The sequence below is a fragment of the Pinus tabuliformis genome, chromosome 6 (genome assembly GCF_031772625.1).
Source record: "Pinus tabuliformis cultivar Carrire ecotype Pingquan chromosome 6, CPIR1, whole genome shotgun sequence".
Taxonomy (NCBI): domain Eukaryota; kingdom Viridiplantae; phylum Streptophyta; class Pinopsida; order Pinales; family Pinaceae; genus Pinus; species Pinus tabuliformis.
This window is the reverse complement of record NC_142292.1, coordinates 473,919,987-473,938,932: the sequence shown is the minus strand read 5'-3', so window position 1 is coordinate 473,938,932 and position 18,946 is coordinate 473,919,987.

The window sequence follows — 18,946 nt, the reverse complement described above, 5'->3', positions numbered from 1 at the left end:
TTGCTTTGTCCCACTCCATGCTTCTTCCAGCACTCTGTTCATGACTGCTTTTGTAGGGCATCTATTCAAAATGTACGCTGCACAGTGTACAACTTCAGCCCAATAATCATTTGGCAAATGATTTTCCTTTAACATACTGCTCGCCATATCCATGATTGTCCTATTCTTCCTTTCGGCAACTCCATTTTGTTGCAGAGTGTACCTAGTGGTAAACTGCTTATGAATTCTATTTTCTCTACAAAAACGTAGAAATTCTTTGGAGATATACTCACCTCCTTTGTCAGTTCTTAAAACTTTGAGATGCAACCCACTTTGGTTTTCTACCAGTGCTTTGAAATTGCAGAATCTTTCAAACACTTCACTTTTGTTCTTCAGGAAATAAACCCAAGTTTTTCTAGTAAAATCATCAATAAATGTTAGTATATAGTGGCTGCCTGCAAGTGATGGAGTTTGCATCGGTCCACATAAATCTGAATGGACAATCTCTATGGGTGCTTTTGCCCTTATGCTTTTCCCAGATGGAAAACTTTCTCTGCGTTGTTTCCCCAAGATACAACCTTCATAAAGGCTTTCCGGTTTCTCTATCAATGGTAATCCTCTTACCATTCCTTTTCTATTGAACAAGTTAAGACCTCCAAAGTTGAGATGTCCAAATCTCAAGTGCCACAACCAATTTTCATCTTTTGGTTCGCTTTGGAAAGCCTCTTGAGTCAATGCTGCTATTTCTTCTTTATTTTTTAAATCTGCTTTCATCTTGAGAGGGAACATCCTGTTCCTTGTCATCTTTACTTCAGCAATACATCATTTGCTGGGTGTTTTATCCATGATGGTGCATACATCATTCACAAAGAAAACATTGTACCCCTTTTGAACAAGATGTCCAATACTTAAGAGGTTACATTTCATTCCAGGGATATAATAAACGTCTGCTATGGTTTTCTTTTCACCTTTCTTTGTTAAAACATTTACTTCTCCTTTTCCCATAATAGAAACTTTATTATCAGTCCCTAATGTGACTTGTGACTTCACACTTTGATCTAACATAGAAAACAGGGCTATGTTTCCTGTCATATGGTTACTGCAACCGGAGTCTAGAAACCATACATCTTCATTCTTTTCTTTAGCCATATTACAAGCTAAAAACAAATTATTTTGGCTGATATTTTCTCGAGTGAAATTTGCACTAGTTCTATTATTCATATCATGCTGCTTCTTCCTACATTCATTTGCATAATGCCCATATTTTTTACAATAGTGACATTGGACATTAGATTTATCATACCTTTGTCCTTGAGCATGATGTTGTCCACTTTGTTGGCTTCTACCTTGGCCTTGGTTCTGATTTGGATTGCTACCTCTTCCTTTCTTGTTTCCTCTGCCTTGACCTCTTCCTCTTCCAAAGAACATCTAGGTCTTAAAGGCATGTTCTAGAGATGAGTTTTCATTTCTACTCAATCTCTGCTCATGTGTTATCAGTGATGCATGTAATTCATCAACTGAGAAGTTTGTGAGATCCTTTGTCTCTTCTATGGTGGTGACAATCACATCGAACCTTGAGGGTAGGATCCTCAATAGTTTCTCCACAATCCTCATTTCTTCAAGAATCTCTCCATGAGACCTTATCTGTGTGACTAGACCAATCACATGTGTGAAGAATGAGTCAATATTATCTGACTCCTTCATGAAAAGATTCTCAAAATCTCTCCTCAGCATCTGTAGTTTTGCTGTCTTCACTTTCTCCATGCCTTGATAGGCTATCTTGAGAGTTTGCCATGCTTCTTTGGATCTCTTAGCTGCTGCTATCCTTGGAAACACACTCTCATGCACTGCTTGATACAAAAAATAGAGGGCTTTAGAATCCTTCTTCTTGTTGCTCTTCAACAGATCTTTCTCTGCCTGAGTTAAATTATTAAACTCTTTTTTATCTGCTGGTTCTTCAAAACCATCCTCAACAAATTCCAATAAGTCTTGGGAAGCAAGCAAAGCTTTCATAGTTATTGCCCAATAGTCATAGCTTTTCCCATTAAATTGTGGGAGCTGGGTATTACAAATGCCCATGCTAGTGCTGGCTCCAGCCATTCTTGCACTCTTAACTATGATTCAAAATACTTGATTGTGTATTTAAAATCACTGACTGTCCTCAACAGTAACACAAAAAACTAACTTGAGAAATACCTTGACTGAGTCTTCACTCTGTTGGAGAAGCTGTTGCAGCAAGAAATCCTTCCTTCAGCTTCTTTGACACCTTCAAAGAGCCTGGACAAGCTCTGATACCATGTTGGGAATTTCTGGTAATTCCAAACAAAATAAACAGAGGAAAAATGCTCTGTTTTTAGCACAGTGGAACAAAAAAATTGTTTCCAGAACAGAGTTTTACATATGCACAGATAAACTTGTATTCATTAATAAAACTGCCTGTTACAAAAACATTCTTCCTCCAACAGAGGGATTTCACCAACAGAACTGCTTCAAATGAAGTAAAAAAAGATTCACTGTCTCCCTGAAAATTACTCTGTCTCTGCAACAAAGAGCAATACTTTGTCTCCTCTGAGAAATAAAAACACTGTTGTGTCTGCACTGATATGCTTGCGCCGCTGCGTCTCACATATTACATTGCATTACAAAACAAAAACATTACATTCGCTCCTCTTTGCTTTCGCGTTGCTGCCCTACTAGCATTACATATAGGCTGTTGCGTTTTTTTTCATTACATATTCCAGAACCAAAAACAAAAAACATAGTCAACGGACAAAAAAAAAAATCACATTCGTTTTTACTTGTGCCCTAAAACAAAAACTCTCGTTCATTAAAAAAAAAAAATGTTTTACCTACAATTTACGACCACAGTACATTTCATTAATTTTTTAGTATGGCAATATGTTAATTTTGTTTTAATCGTATCGCACAGAAAATCCAGGGACAAGCAGAGTGAAGTACTCTTACTCTCATGAGCTACCAACCGTTGATCTTGCCTTCAAAAATCGGACGACTGACGCAAATACCTGGAGGTCCCATCTTACCGAACTTTACCTGCCGGGGAATGGTTGTTTTGGAACAGTGCTTGTGGCCACATGTCAGTCGGTGTACCTGCTCGTTGCCTCCCCAAGAAATACCATCATTCGTGAAAGGCAGTGCGGGGAGGGACTGGCTGTTTTGCGTTGCATGATAGTTGGAATTAATATTTCAACAAAGTTGGTATTGCAAGCTATTCCTTTATATCAGATGATAGTGATGCCTCTTCTGAAAGGAGTCTCCAAGGACATCATAGCAAGCTATAAAAGCTTCTTGTGGCAAGGTGCCAATAAAGCCAAGAAATGGGCGTTAATGGCTTAGGAAAGGTTGTGTCTTCCGAAAAAGGTAGGTGGATTGGGGTTGCGAGATCCTGGAATATTAAGTGAAACTCTGGGCGCAAAATTGTGGTGGAGGTGGGTTCAGGGTGGAAATGAGCTTTGGAATCAGAGCGAGACCAGAAAGTACTCAGGTCAGGCTTCACAAGCAGCTTGTCTTTAGGACAAGGAATTTAGATCAAAACCACCACTATGGTTGTGGGTGTAAGCTAATAGGGATTTGAGTAAGGATCATTCATTTTTGGAAATTAGGGATGGGAAGTATGCTCACTTCTGAGAAGAATCATGGAAACAGATGCAAAAACTTGACGCAAGACAGGGCTTGGAGGAGCTAAAATATTTCACTGGGAGAGGTGGGACAAAGCTGGCATAATTCTGGACCGAGGGCCAGGTTTTCTCCTTTTAGATATCGTGGAAGTCTCAAGAGGATTGGGGGAGGGGCTCTAGGGAATATCCATGGGAAAAACTTAAGGAGTTGACGGAAAGGAAAATCAAGACAAAACCAAGGGGAAGGCAATCTGAGATTGGGTCACGGGCCCATTGGCAAGTTTACTGTTGAAGAAGCGTATAATCTCTCAGTAGGGAAACATCTATTGGAGCGTGACAACATTTTCTCATCAATGTGGGTGAGTTTCCTATGGCCGAAGGTGAATCACTTCTTATGGCTGCTAGTGAACAAAAATATTCTTACGTGGGATCACATCAGACGTAAATTTTTTCAGGGCCCTTCCTTTTGTCCTCTCTGTAGATCCCAAGAAGAATCATTGGATCACCTACTAGGATTGTGTGATTTCGAAAAGGGAGACTAGATCACATTTTTGGCTATTTTTTCCCAATTTTGGACCGAGGGTCAGGTTGTCTCCCTTTAGATATCGTGGAAGTCTCAAGAGGATTGGGGGAGGGGCTCCAGGGAATATCCATGGGAAAAACTTAAGGAGTTGACGAAAAGGAAAATCAAAGCAAAACCAAGGGGAAGGCAATTTGAGATGGGGTCACAGGGCCATTGGCAAGTTTACTGTTGAAGAAGCGTATAATCTCTCGGTAGGGAAACATCTATTGGAGCGTGACAACATTTGCTCATCGATGTGGGTGAGTTTCCTATGGCCGAAGGTGAATCACTTCTTGTCACTGCTAGTGAACAAAAATATTCTTACGTGGGATCACATCAGACGTAAATTTTTTCAGGGCCCTTCCTTTTGTCCTCTCTGTAGATCCCAAGAGGAATCATTGGATCACCTACTAGGATTGCGTGATTTCGGAAAGGGAGACTAGATCACAGTTTTGGCTATTTTTTCCCAATTAGTCAGACTCCGTGAGGATGTGGTGACTATGATCAGACAATGGAGGAATTCACGGTTTTCGAATGTAATCATTGAGCAAGCCTTAGAATTAGTTTTCAGTTTTGTTGTATGTGTGCTATGGAAGGAGAGAAACATGAGAATATTCAAAGACAAGAGTAGGTGTCTAGAGGTGCTTATTCATATTATCAAGACGAATATAAGGAGACAATCTTGGCATCGTCTTGGTCGGAGGAAGATTGGAAGGTTGACAAAAGGGAGTCAATTGTTTTTAAGAACTTAGAACTGGACAAAAGTATGGTTTCTATGTGGAGAAAGAGCACGATGGATATCAGAAAATCAAGGTGATCCGTTTTTCCCCTCCCCCGTTGGGTTTTACAAAATTAAATTTTTACAGTGCCTTGAAGGGGCACCCAGATCCTGCGGGCGTAGGTGGGATCCTTAGAAACTCATATTCCAAGGCTTTAAGGATTTACGCACAAATCTTTGAGTCCACCACAAATAACGTGGTTGAATTATTGGCGTTGGAACGAGGATTAATGATTTCGGTAAGGGAAGGTTATGTCTCATCAAGTGAATGGTGACTCCCCCGTTGTCATAAATATGTTGCAGAAATTGATATGCTGTGAGACCCCCAGGAAAGATATCATGTCGTTGGAGGTTAGAATCAATAATCAAGAGTATTTCAAGGCTGATAGGAATGTTGAAATATGTCATAACGTGTCATTCATTGAAATCTGCAAAAAAGGTGGAAAATTACCTAGCAAAATTGTGTTGCAAGGGCAGGGAGGTGAGCATTGATATGAGCCGGTCCCCATCATTTGGCTAGGAGTGGAGTGGAGATTTAACTGCCTTGATTGAATGTCGATGAATCGTCCCCTAATGGGGATGTTAATGAAGATTTTATGGGGCATGGGCTTATGTGCCCACCACCCTAAGGAAATCACGTGCTCATTTATTTAAGGATTATGTGATATCCTCTTCGTATGCATGAACATGCTTTTATTTGTTGGAGGTGGTTTGCCTTGATGGCGTGTAGTGTGAAGGAAGGTGAGAAAGTTGAGGTATTTTCCTCAAGCTCTGCTTGCATATCGTGGGATTTTTGGTTAGGAGGTTTTCCTGGTGGGTTTTCTTTATTGATTTCATCCATGGGGGAGGGTGTTTTTTAGTCTTTCTCTCGCATTCTTCATGAAGACGGTGTCCGAGACGTGGGCTTCTTATTGGTTGACAATGTGGAGACGTGGGCTTCTTATTGGTTGACAATGTGGAGCGTATCTCCTAGTGGTCTAGCGTATGGGGTTTGTAAGTTATGCTCCCTCACTTCATCTCTAGGTCTCTGGGTTTTGTTTGTTTGTTGTTTCCTCTTAGCTTAGTCGTTTTGGGTGTGCCTCTTTCTCCCCATTTTTGTTTCTAATTCCTGTCTTGGTAGTCTCTCTTTTGCATGGTTTGGGGTCTAGGTATTGGTTTATTGACTCTTTCAGTTTTATGTAGTGGTTGTTCATACTATCGGCTCTCTTCGAGTTTCGTCATGGGTAGTCGATGTGGATGGTGTATTGTGGGTTGCTTAGGTGGAGTGTCGTGGTTTTGTGCATAAGTCTAGTGTTTGTTTTATTGTCATTTGGGTTGGGGTTGATGCTTGGTTCGGAACTTGGAAGGGACGACATGTGGGTCAAATGGTGGAAGAGTGTAAGTCTTACGTGGAGTTTGTGCCGCCTCCAGTTTTTGCTTGTGGTCTATTCTCTGAGCACAATTATTTTATTTGGGGCTATTGTGACGACTCTATGTTAGTGTATTGACTTGGTAGAAGATAGAGTTTGGTCTCCTTATCTTTTTGTAGGCAAGGGGAATCCTTACAAAGGTCTCAATCAACCCCTCTTTGACTCTGATGTGCCTCCTAGAAAACATCAGAGAAGCAGGAGGGGTGGGAGAAGTGTTGTTTGGTTTGGCCAGAGGGGCACGAGATTGTTTTCCCATGAATCATTGGCTTCATACTTCAATGTCGTCCCTCTGAGTGTGCTTGGAAATTAGAGATTTGGAATTGAAGGTTGGAGAGGAAAGGAAATTGACGTTGGACTCAGAACTCCTTGAAGACATGGGGGATGGGTTCCAGACCCAGGTCATACAAGAGAAAGGAAGTCACAATTTCTAAATTCAGTGGCTCTTCATTAGCAAATGAAGACATTGTTGGACTTGGTTCTGAGAGACAAACAAGTGAAGAAGTATAATCTCTTTACTTCTCTAGAAGATGTTAAGAGAATGCTACAGAATCTATGTTTTATGGCGGATGGAATTGATGCCCAACTTAGGCACGTGGAAATTCATGTTCCCTGCGACTCGGGTGGTGGTGACCATGGCAAGTTTCCTCGTTCAGTGTTCAAGTGCCGACTATAGTATCCTCGTCTGATGAGGAACAAGGATGAAAGGTTTCAACTAGATTATGGAGATTGACTCCCCAAGCGGCGGTTCTAGTGTTCTTTTTCAGCGCAACATGGGCACCTCTCCTGCGGGATTACGATGACGCATGGAGTGGCAACCTGGTTGTTTTGGCTTGACAAAGTGGTTGTTTTGGTTTGACAAAGTGTTTTGGTCCTGACAAGCGGATGTTTTGAGTTGGCTCGTTTTGAGGAAATATGCTTCCAACTTTGCAAATTATGGGAATTGGCTTTTGGTTGTCGTTATGGGCATGCCATGTCGTCTAGCTTGTTTATGTTGATTTGGTGGTCACCTTGTAAAACTAGTTGGACAATATCAATGCAAAATGTGTTAAAGTTTTTTCAGTTATGTGGGTCTCTACAAGAGAGGTGGAGTTTTCTTAATTAGAATTCCCTCGGTCCGCTTTAGTATTTACATGTATCTCTGTTTTAAATAATTAATATAAAGCATACAAGGCACCGGAATTTACAAAAGGTAAAAAACACGTAATTATAATTGATACGTTTAAAATTGTTTTAATCTAATACACAGATTCTATGTAACTTAAAAAAGAAATGGAAAGTTGGAAAAAGAATTAAAAATAACATTATACGTATAGTTCTATAATTTCACAAAGGAGAAATCTTGCTTGATTTGTTTAACTCGCGAGAGTGATGCATGTAACGTTGCTTCAAACTTAAAAACTTTCATAAAATGATTGTAAAGTGTTGTGTCTACTTTATCATTATGGAGGTTAAGGTTTTCTAAAATATTTTTCAAATGGCATATGGGAAAACATTGTGTATTCCCAAAGTGATTTTTGGGTTTAAGGAATTGACGAAGAACGTGTTTGTTTTTTCTTTTAGGATTAACCTCTTTCATCTAATATTTTTGAAATTTAATTTTTATATCTATTAATGTTTTTGAAATTTAATTTTTATATTTATTAATGTGTTTCAACAACAGTTTGGTTTTTTAAAGTATTGTTTTTCTCAATGTGATTGGAAAATAATTATTTTTATTCAAATTATAGTGTATCTTAGGTGATAGAGTAACAATTTATCAAGTTTTGTAATGTTTTATTAGTTTTTTTAAGGCAGAGTTTTAGCAATCAATGTCTATTTATTAAGTTTTTTAATGTTTTATTTAGTCTCTCTTAAGGTAGAGTTTTAGCAATCGATTTGTCTATTGACCATTATTATTTTAGTATTCACCAATGCAACTTATAATGTTTAGCTTTTATTTTTCAATATTATTGCAAACAAATATTTGATTGGACCATATTTTGAGGCTTTATTGTACCCTGTGTCATGTGGATAACTACCTCAAATTTTGAACACAATTGTAATATTTATGTTATGAATTTTATATATTTGTGGAGTGAGTTTTCAGTGATAAGCTTCATATGAAAACCAACCTAAATTAAAATCTTTGAAAATAGCTCGTACTTATGCTTCAAATTTTTCTGCAATGATTTTTTAATGAAGTTGCAATATTGATGCTACGAATTTTATTTCACACCATTATTTATGTGTTTTTAGCACTTTAATAAGTAGGAGTAAAAATGTAAATGTGAAAATTTACTAGTAGTTACTACCCACCAAAATTTATGCAACTCCTTGCCCCTTAGTTGGCAATTAATTTTTCCATTTCATATATCAATTTGCAATTTTTATGAAAGCACAATTTCCACTTAAGTGGCAAGGCCAAAATTTATGCAACTCCTTGCCCCTTAGTTGGCAATCAATTTTTGCATTTCATTTGTCAATTTGCAATTTTCATGAAAGCATAATTTCAACTTAAGTGGTAGGGACTAACCCTCCAACGCTTGTTAAACATGGTTATTAAAACTTGGTTTTTCTAATTCAAGTCCAAACTTTTTCTAGATATTGACATTGCTTGTTACTTGTTAAGGGTTTTTTAATATTATAAACCTTATTAAAAATAAGAATGTGGATTATCCACATATGATCATTTGAAGATTTTCATCCTTGGTGCCGTGTTAAAATTACTATGCAACTGCCATGTGGTAGATAATGTGGCACCCCAAATCCCCTAGTCATCATTGAGTGATGCCATTTAGCATGAGGGCCTCCTTGCATTTCCGTGCCATCCATTAGCCCAAGGATTAGCGACACATTTTAACTATTACACATTTTTTCCTTTTTCATGAGAATAAGATGATTGAATTTTTGGTAAGATTATGAATTTTGGTTGTTTAAAATGCATTTTTAAGTACACAAAGGGATTCAACTCCCTAGGGCACTAAAATTATGTAGATTACACAATAGAAGCTTACAATTCTAAGCAATCCCTTTTGGATTTATAGTGAAATTGACTGGAAAGAAAAATACCATAAAATGGAACAGTTTCCAATAGTTATACTATGTTAGAATTAATTATCTTATATTTAAATCAAGTTTATGTGACTAGGGTTTTGACCCACAGAGTGCAATTTTTACCAGTCATTCCAGCGAGCTAGGGTTTTGAAAAATTCGACCAACAAAATGTCTTACCAGGGTTTGAGAATAGAGCACAACTTGGAGGGAGCAACAAATTTCTTCTCATGGAAGGAGAAAATTTTTGTGGTGCTTGAAGAAAAGGGTGTTATCACCAAAAAATTGATCATCTAGCCTAATTTACTATATGGATAGAAGTACACCATGTAAAGCCAATTTTACCTTAGTAAGATAGCTTTTATTGTGTGAAATTACTTAATAAACCACCTTTGTAAGTAAATTTTTAGTTAAACCCATGAAGAATAATTAAATAAATCACTATTTATTTAATTTTCTTCTAGGAATAATTAATTAAACCATTGTTTAATTATTATTCCTTTTCATATTTGACCTAGTCATGAAAAATAAACAAATAAATCATTAATTATCTTATTTTTCTCCAAGAATAATTAATTAATCACTAATTAATTATTATTCTTTGTCAAATTTGACTAAATCCCTTAGGAATAATTAAATAAATCCTTATTTGTTTATTATTCCTTAACTAATTCCTTGAGATGATAAATAAAACATTTATTTATTTATTATTTCTAAATAAAAGTTTAAATTTTTTCCCTCCTAAACAAATATAATAAAATATTCCAGGTGGTTATTCCAAGAATGGGATCAATAATATTTTATTATTGCTCATTATTCCAGTGTAACTCAATATTTTGTTATAAATAGAAAAGTTTTCCATTCATTATTCACTTTTGATTATTTTCATTGATGCACTTATTGTTGTAACTCTGATTATTTTCATTGTCGCACACCATATTTTTGTTGGGTTTACACATTATAGAGGAGAGAGACTCTACACAAGTTGAAGACGTTTGAGGATAGCCAAGAACGCATCCCATGGAGGAGGACTGGTAACATCTATTTGTTCCCTTCATAGGTGTTATAATAAAATTATTCTTTACATATCTGGTTTCCATTGGATGATTGGAGTTATTACTCTTTCCTTTTGTTGTTTAACTATGATTGTGGCATAGATTCGAACTTTGGCAGGTTTTGTTTCTATCAGTTGCTGCAGATCTACAATGTTTAGTAGCCATTTATATTGTTGAGATTGTTTGTCATCCACAATCTTAATTGGGTTCTTTTCGTACATATTTGAGAAGAAACCACCACAACAAAATTGGCGACTATGTTGGGTTTATACTTTAGATCCAAAAACCTAGGTAACCTTTAGTTTTCAGCTTAGGTTTTCTTCTTTCTTTCAATTCTCTTAATGTTTCCTAGTTTTTAACCCTTGATTTGTTAAATTTCTGACTTCCACAAGCTTTCTGGTTGTTTCTGCAGGTCACTGGAACCAACCGCGACAAAGATGACACTTTTTTCTGAGATTTGCCAACCGGGATCCACGGAGTAGAAATTGCACTTTTTGCACCAAAAAGTGCGATCTGGAGGCTATAGCACACTTATCAGCCCAAAAATTTCGATCCCTACTGGAAAACAGGTCAGTCCCTGCGATTTCTAGGTTTTAGGGTTTTTCTCAAATCTGTTCTAGGTTTTGCAAAGAGTTGTTTGTTGGGTTGTCTGACCTCTGTCTCACCCCTCTTAGGACTTGATCCACTCTAATTTACTCATTGAAGTCGAATTTAGCTTCCCCTATGGCCTCTAGTATGCTTCCACCTTTCTAAGAGGAGTATAGTTAAGTGAGTAGTCAGAGATTTTGCAACGCTTTTAGCCACATTTTCCAGATCTGCATCCTTCTATTTAAGACCTGTTAAGATAGGTTGTTACCATCCACGGTTTCACATTTAAACTTGTTTGGTCATTTGCCTTAGGGTCTCATCGTTTTCCCTAGGTGTTTCACTCATATCCTTATCTTTTTGCTGTGATCTTCCTCTCTAGTTTTTTGTTTTTGTTGCACAACTTTGTAGCAGCTTAATGCCACTTGATCCCAATCACATCGACACCTAGATCTCTTGACCATTTTAGTGTATTTTCAGTCGATTTCAGCACCAACCAGCACAGTGTTTCAAACCTAGTTTGGGTAGGGTTTAGTTAATTGTTTTGTTGTTCATTTTAGTTTATTTTCAGCAATATTTTTTCTTATTTACAAACACAATCTGGGCTTAATCAATTAATACACTTGCACACACAAGCACACCTTAAGCAAATGACACTTGGTTTACACTGCCAAGCCAAGACTTAACATAATAAATTTATCTCCCCTAATTGAGGCAAAGGAATATTGTTGATCTCCCTTCACCATTTCTGTGTCACGTGTGTCCTACCACCATTGTGCCACAAAGGCGTTTGTCGCGGAGACTATTAGGCCTTCACCCCCAGTTTCCGCTTGGGCATATTACCCCTCCCAATCGAGTTCGAGTTCATAGCCCTCCAAGTCCCCATACCGACTTTTCTCTTGGTTCATCTAATTCCTCATCTGATTCTGAGCCTCCTTCACCGCATATCGTCACAATGTCTGAACTCACAGCTGGTGCAGGAACCCAAATTGGTGTTGGCTTCGGTTCTATCTCGGTGGTCACATCAAGCAGAACAATTTTAGGAACCGCTCTGACATCCCGCATGCTCCCCTTTATGGCTGGGTTAAGTCTACCATATTTTAACCAGTTGATAAACAACCCCATACACCATGATGCTGGTTGGCCTTCTATGTCGACTAAGATTTCCTCAGACATCCCGAAGTTTGAGGGTAATGTTGGAGAGGATCCTACTGACCATGTTCGATCCTTCCACATGTGGTGTTCATCTAACTCCATACCTGATGATTCCATTCGTCTTCGGTTATTCCAACGCATTCTCACTAGAGACGCTACAAAATAGTAGGTAGACCAACCCTCCACATCTCCTCCATTTTCATGACGCTTGCTAAAGCGTTCCTCTCATATTTCCAGTTACCTCTCTGGTACGACACTGGTATGGAGCTATTGATCACATTTTGTCAGTCCTCCGCCACTCGCCTTTCTAACCATGTTCAAGAGTGGCGTCAAAGGAGGATCACATGTCATGCCCCACCTTTCAAAGGCCGTGTCTATATAGATTGGTTTCTTAGGAGCATTTTATCTCCCATTGGAAAAGATGTCGCGTCCCATTTTCCTCAGACTGAGGAAGAATATCTCGAAACCGCTCTGAGATATGATCTGATTTATGCACAATCCAGTAATGTCTATACCGTCATTCCAGACCTCCCTCATCCTGGAAGTGCCAATGCAGTGGGGGAATCTCACAGTGCCAACGGTATCGTTGGATCTCTTTCAGACTCTTCGCCATATACTCAATAAATTTATGGCTACCTATAAGAGACACCAATTCCTCCAACGCTTATGCCCCTCCTTCTAGCAACATGTTTCTAGGGCACGAACCCATCTACCAAACTGTTTCTCTCCCTTATGCACATCCTAACGCTCCATCCCCTCAAGCATTAGCGCCACAACCTCCCATGCATCCTCAGCCCCAGCAACCACTTCCCCCTCAGGGTAAGTGTTTGCACAACAGAGTGTGACCAATCCCAAAAATTTGAAGAAAAAGAATAGGGGGAAGGGTAACAAGGGTAGCTAAGGTAACCAAGGTAACAAGCCTAGTGAACCCTGGGGGAACCAACCTAACACCAACAACCAGCAACAGGGCAACCAACCCAAGCAAAATAAGGCTATTCGTATGAACAAGCCTTGTGCATGTTGTGGTGTACATGGCCATTATACACATGAGTGTCCTCTCTTACCCTAGATGCGCCAAATGTGGGAAGCTCAAGTAGCTTCTAGAGGTCAACAATCGCCTCAGAATCTTGCACCATCTCAACCGACAGTGCTCACAAATCCTTTCCCTCAACAAGGATTTGTTGTTGCTCAACCTCAACCAGGTCAAGCAGCCCATCCCCCCCAACCTTCTGGTCCTGGTGACTACCAGATCCTTATGATGAACTCTGATGAGGTTAACCCCTCCAATATCAACCTATAAACTCGGTCACATCAATACGAAAAGCCCTCGACTTTGTCTACCACCAAGTCCAAAACCAAAGTATTTGCTGAGCCTCTTACGACACCAAATGGTCCTTTATAGATACCTCAACCTAAAGTTGAGGCCATTCCTAAGATCCCAAAGGGACCATTACACCGTAATGCGGCTTCTAACAAAGTTGCCCATACATATAGTATGGTAGATGACTTGGCGCAATCACCTGCTGCCGTGTCGATGCTGGAAGTCCTCTCGTCGTGCCCATCTCAAAACAAAGCTCTACTAATTACCTTGGGTGCAGTATATCCTTTTGGTGATCGTCTGATTGTCTTCTCGGTTGATACGTTAGAGCATCCCCGATTACCTTCATCTTTTGCTTTTCAGATACTAGTTAGAGTTTGTAATGCCATCATCTCCCAATGCATTATTGATAAAGGCGCATCCACCTATGTGATTTCCGTTGCTATATGGAAACAACTTAAGTCACCTTAGTTGTCCCTCTCCACCATCATTTGCGTGCTTGGGATGGACACTCCTTCCAGACCCTTAGCATGTACCGCAACTGTCTAGTGACCCTTGTGGGTAAGACTGTCCATGTTTACATTGAAGTCTTTGATGCCCCTTTGGATTACAACATTCTCTTAGGTCGTAGTTACACATATGCCATGTAATCCATCACATCTACGATGTTCCACAATATGTGCATCCCCCATGAAGTGAAGTTCGTTACCATTTATCAGTTGACTTACTACGAGCCGACATTCGTGACCTCCCCCGAGTCCATTATCTTGTCAATGTGTGACAAAAAATATTCAACTCCTAACACCAGTGCTTCACTCGGAGTCTATAAAGATTCCTCATTGTTGGATTTTTTCCTTGGTCCACCCCCTCCCATCTCAAAGCCTAACTATATGAGTGTTTGCATGTTACAAGTGTCACGGATTGTCCTTAAGGATTCTGGTACACTTGATCAACAACCAGCTCCTCAACACCCTGTTGTTTCTCTTCTGTATGATCCCTCTGGATCCACCCCCCAGGACCTCCTTTGTTTTTGGGTGCCTCTCCTATGTTTCCACCAAGAACTATTCCTCTAGGTCTCAACCATCTAGGAGCTATTCCGTCAGGACATTATCCTGCAGGTCAGATACCTTTTTTATTCCCCCCTCCGAGAGTATTTTTTGTCCCTGTCATGGCTTCGCTAATCCTTCTTAAAATGACATTGGGGATCCTAGTATGGTACATCGATCCCCCTGTGAAAATTCCGCTTAGTCAGATAAGACCTTATCATGCTTTGACCCTGGTTTCACCAGTCCCCATGACCCCTGCCGCTACTTTAGTTCCATCACAACCTCAACAGGAACCATCTCCTTTTGCGAAAGAATTCGGATAGGGGGGAAAAGCTAAGAGGAAAGAACCTAAGGACAAGGCTCCCCAAGCTCCTCTAGCCCCTAAGGCCCCAAAGTCGCCAACCTCGTGCACTTTGTGTAAATTTTTTGGGCATGCCACAAAAAATTGTCCTGAGCTTCCTCAACTTAAACCTTTGGTTCATGAAGTGTTCCCTGAGTCAAATATCCTAAAAGTCCATGTTAACTTACCGATCCCACCTAAGAAACTCAAAATGTTGCGCATAAATCACCCTTGTGCCCTATGTGATCATCATGGTCACTATTCCCATTGTTTCCCTCTTCTCGATGAATTTCTCGATTGCCTTGGGGCGCTTTGTGAATACAATACCACTCATAGTGGATCATCTACTCCTCTACCCATGGATTTTGCTACCACTAGTCAACCAAAACAAGGAGACTCTGGCCCCACTATTGTGATCCCTCCCCCCGATGTCGAGATGACAAATACCAAAGGCCACATCCTTTACCTGTCGTCATCCTAGAGTTCCTCACAAGCAGACCTTTTTGAGGTTTTTGTGCATTCTTCTATCGAATCTCTTTTGACAGAATCCCAGGTCTCAACATTTGTAGATCCTCCATCTACTAGCTTGTCGTCTACCATTCCAGATGATGCATATGTTAACCTTCTTTCTCAGGTTGATGCACCAAGTAATGACGCCGCATCATGTAGGTAGTCTTCCTCCCATCCGCCCATCTCCCAGCCTAATGAGGACACCATGGAAGCTATGTCTACCCCTGATTACCCCTGCACTTAATAAAGGGGGCATTTCTTCAGAGGATTTTGAAGGCCATTTCCTTTCTAATTCTCCAAATGTGCTCTACCTCAAGAAATTTCGCTCATAGCACATCCCTTTGATTTGCGTGGCTTTATTTCTGCGATGAAGTTAGGTAAATTGCATCATCTCGTCCATTGTCTTTTGCACCTTTCAAATGGATCCATCATCCACATCATATATCGGTCATGCCGACGGTGCGAGTCGCTTCTCCTGGAATCTAGCCTTAGCAACCTGGGCCATTTTTACCCCCTTGCATAGGTTAGTCCTTTCAAATGTTGTGTGCATTGGATCTACCACCAATAATCAGGTCGAATATGATGCAGTGATAGGTATGTTAGTCGATGCCCTCGCTCATTACATCCTTCATATTCATGTTCATTTAGATTCCTTGCTACTTGTCATGCAATTGAATGGTGTGGATCATGTGCATAACCAAGTCCTATTTAGAAAATATCTACGAGTTAAGGTATTGGTATGTGAATTTGAATCCATTACGTTCAGTCATGTGCCTACAGCCTAAAATCACTATGTAGATACCATCACAAACAACATTCTAGATTGGCATTTATCACATGTATACCATAGAAGATAACTATAAGTAAAACAAATGGCAAACCATCATCGTCATATAAAATGAATAATCACATTATGTATCATAAAAGTGTTTGGAGCCATAGCTCTACATACATTCGACATGCCCATAACATGTTACAAAAATCAAAACCAAAGGGACCCATATGTCCCTATATCTAGTCACTATCCGGCGGATCTCGCGCCAAAGGCTCTACTCCACCTGCACGTAGATCACGTATTGCCTGACCAACCATCGCCATGCATCGCATGATACCTCACCACTCTAAGGGAATACTGGTGCACTCATCTATGTACTGGTCATTTAAGTCATGCCATCCGCACTCTGAAAATCAACAAGCAGCGCATATCTTTTGGACCCTGATGTGACGATGATGTCCCTCGGTCTACAGCCCTAGGAGTTGCGGCTCCGCTTGCATATCCTGTCGGCTTTACTGGTGCTATGTCTACATAAAACATGTTTCACACTCAGTACCATATACTAGAAATATAAAAAGCATCATAGAACATAGAAACTTAATACTTACCATCTAGTCCCCATGCTCGCCCAAGCGAAAGTGGCAAGTCAAGATCCCCTCGATAGTTCATCCCGCTATATGCGTAATCGTCAATGTAAATGGGCATCTAATCCCAATGTGTGAAAAACTCGGGTCGGAACACCCATCTGACTCCCCCTCCTCCTCTTCTCTGTAGTAGCTACCCAGCGGTGTATCCTGGGCTCTGGTGGGCCCCCATCTCGGATCTGTACATGAGTACGGATCGTGGGTATCTTCTCAAATAAGAACGCACATAGTACTGTACCGAAAGCACAATCGCAGTTCACCTACCTCTTGGAAAGACTCAACTGTCGTTTCACCGACGACAACATCATCTGGGCCCACCCATAATAGGTTTCGGCCAAAACACTCTCAACCAACATCATCTGCCCACCAGTGATGTGGTAGAACGCCTGGCTCCCCAAGACCCGTAGCATGGTTGCGGCAACGACCTATGTCTCTAGCCTCTCTAGATCAACAAGCGGGATGGTTGTGCCCTTAACACGAACACCCCGTCGATAATGGCACTTCGCAAACTCAGTAATTTTCCTCCCACGAGGTAACACTGGATGAATATCCACCACCACCCTAAGGGGAGGCAATTTGGTCAAGAAGAAAATATCCGGTAATGTGAGCTCGATATTATGCCTTTGCATGAAAAAGACCTCATGGTCTAGATCCCAATAGTTCACAATTATCGATAGCAAGGGCTCACCTTCCCTCACCAGTGGATTCTCTACCAATTTGAGAAACCCATAATGAGTCAATGCCCCTCGAACCACCTAATACCCCTGGATCTCGGATTGAAGAGTATCCAAGTCTCGTTCATGCTAGTTGATTTTTAGCTTTACCATGCCTGCAAAACACCACGTGTCTTATGAGTTATGTTTGGTCAATTTAGTGTGTCCTAAATTTCTATTTAAAATTTCAATCCGAGAGTCGTAAATTTCTGAAGTGAAATGCACTGTATATGCAAGATAACCGATTTCTTATTTCTTTGTCGTTTTTGAGTTTTTGGTTTTTTTTTGGGTTTATCTTCTGTTGACTCCCTAATGTGAGATGGCAGAATTGAAAGTCAAGTATGGATGGGAATGGTGATTTCTACAATGATTTTCCAAACTTTAAAGTTCTCAAAAAGGCTGCAAAACTTGCTATGATGAAATAAATTCCCAAAAGAAAATAAAAATGTACCAAAACAGTGAACTAGTGACAATGAAGCCCAGTATCCTTACTGCTGTATAAAAAGAAAATAAAAACTGAAACCAAAGCAATTCAAAGACTGTAAGCAAAGCAAACTAAATCACACTACTTCAACTCATATTCTGACCCCTCACCTTTCGACTCGCTCTCGCTATAGGAGGTAATCATAAACAAATTGAGTAATCTGATATCTAAATTGCAGAAAATGAAATTGCATAAAATGAAACTAAGATTAAACTACTCATTCATACTTCAATCCTTGAAAATGACATAAGTAATCTAATCACTAACTTGCAGGAAAGTAAACTAAATCATACTACATCAAATAATATTCTGATTCCTCACTATTTGAGTCACTTGGCTATAGGAGGTAATCATAAACAAATGGAGTAATATGATATCTAAATTGCATGAAAGTAAATGAGCAAAACAAAACTGAAAGAAATGAAAATGCCGGAATTAAAACTCAGAAAATAAATCAACAGAAAGGACAAGATGATTTCATGTCATTAGTCATTAAAACTATGTAAATTGCATGGGCTGCCTACAAGAACCTGAAAGAAAAACATTGATCAGTTAACAATCATGAGAAAGCATAAAAGAAAAGATGGACAACAGTTAACATGAATATCAGAATAGTGTAATATATACAAGCAAATGATTATAAAGCAGTAACATAATGAAAGCAAGTAAGAAACTATACAGTAGATACAGAGCCTTGGTGTACAGGGGCCCTCTGCAACCTCGACCAATCAATACTCAGTCACAAATTAAACTTAAGAATGTTGTCTTCTCATATATTAAAGTGCAGTCATAAGATAAAGATATAGCACGGCACAGTGGGCTTGTAAAAACAGTCAAGATTACATATCAAAAGCTAGTTATCAAGCGTATGATAATACGTTATTTATAACTGAAGATGCTATAACTAATTCCTAAATTCTGCACTGCC